This window comes from Schistocerca cancellata, chromosome 12 (assembly GCF_023864275.1).
Source record: "Schistocerca cancellata isolate TAMUIC-IGC-003103 chromosome 12, iqSchCanc2.1, whole genome shotgun sequence".
Taxonomy (NCBI): domain Eukaryota; kingdom Metazoa; phylum Arthropoda; class Insecta; order Orthoptera; family Acrididae; genus Schistocerca; species Schistocerca cancellata.
In genome coordinates, this window is record NC_064637.1 from 91,627,830 (window position 1) to 91,629,479 (window position 1,650).

General features: G+C 51.3%; 1 pseudogene; it reads right to left on the reverse strand.

The window, feature by feature from the left end:
* Window positions 1–1,186: 1,186 nt before the first annotated feature.
* LOC126109937 (5S ribosomal RNA) lies at window positions 1,187–1,304 on the reverse strand (annotated as a pseudogene).
* Between the last annotated feature and the right edge of the window lie 346 nt (window positions 1,305–1,650).

Here is a 1,650-nt window from a genome sequence, read left to right on the forward strand (position 1 = left end):
AAGTTCTAGGGGACTGATGACCTGAGAAGTCCCATAGTGCTGAGAGCCATGTTTTCCAGGCTGTGTGATCGACGTAGTGTACTCTAAGCAGCAGGAATGGTCTGGTATTCACGTCGGCAACAAACCGAGATGGTGTTTGTGTACGGCCAAGCAGATGGAAACAAAATGGTTCAAATGGCTCTAAGCACTACGGGACTTAACATCAGAGGTCATCAGTCCCCTAGACTTAGAACTACTTAAACCTAAGGACATCACACACAGCCATGCCCGAGGCAGGATTCGAACCTGCGACCGTAGCAGCAGCGCGGATCCGGACTGAAGCGCCTAGAACCGCTCGGCCACAGCGGCCGGCGCAGGTGGAAACGGTCGAGAGGCAGCACGGCTATACCATAACAAGTACCCTCACACACACACCCCATACCACACAACATTTCAAGCTCTTTTTGGGCGTTTGTATGATCATGGGTCCTTTCTACAGATGAACGTGTAGGGAGGCGTACACCAGAATTGTAGGACCGGGTTCTACAGAATTTTGAGGAGTCCAGGCAGGTGGCCCGCTACAATGATGTAAGCCGAAGTACGATTATTTGTGTACTGCATGAGCAGCTTTTACTACCCCTACTTCCTTCAACGAGTGCAAGGATTATCAGCAGTGGATTTCCGTCTACGGGAAGGATTATGTCTATGGTTTTTGCATCAGACCGTCACAATTACGGTATTTCTGTTATTAGTCCTCTTTACCGACGAGTGAGCGCGTGCGTTGCATTTTATGGAGGCCACTTTGAACACCTGTTGTGACCTGTATGGCGAGGCAGCTCTGTACTGTGTTCCGGTACGATGTGTTGTCGTGTCGTTGCACATCTCCCATACCCGGGCACATGTTCGTAGGACTTTTTTTTTTCACCATTTCCAGCCAGGGCCCGTCCCTGCAAATTGGCCGTTTTATTTATGTTCACCCTCTACAGAAATAAAAACTAAACTCCGACCCAACAGGCCTTGAAGGCCCAACGGTACCGACCGGCCGCCGTGTCATCCTGAGACCACAGGCATCACTGGATACGGATATGGAGGGGCCTGTGATCAGCACACCGCTTTCCCGGCCTCTGTAAGTTTTCGTGACCGGAGCCGCTACTTCTCAATCACGTAGCTCCTCAGTTTCCCTCAGAAGGGCTGAGTGCACCCCGCTTGCTAACAGCGTTGGACATTCCGGATGGTCACCCATCCGAGTGCTAGCCCAGCCCGACAGCGCTTAACTTCGGTGATCTGACGGGAACCTGTGTTACCACTGCGGCAAGGCCGTTGGCCTGTATACAAATACTGAGTGTAAATCACAAACGTAGTGAATTCATATTAAAAGAGACTAAGGTCTTTGTAGAAAAAGGAGTGATGATGCGGGTACGATACGTGTTTCAGGCGGCTGTAATTCCGGTTGCGAGGTGTTTACACCACTGGCCGCAAGCTCAGCAAAAACAAGGCGACGCAAATGTGTATCGGAGGCGAAAACGCGGCTGGCCATCCATCCCTCCTATTTACGGCTCCGCCTACGAAACTTCCTGGCAGATTAAAACTGTGTGCCCGACCGAGACTCAACTCGGGACCTTTGCCTTTCGCGGGCAAGTGCTCTACCATTTGAGCTACCGAAGCACGACT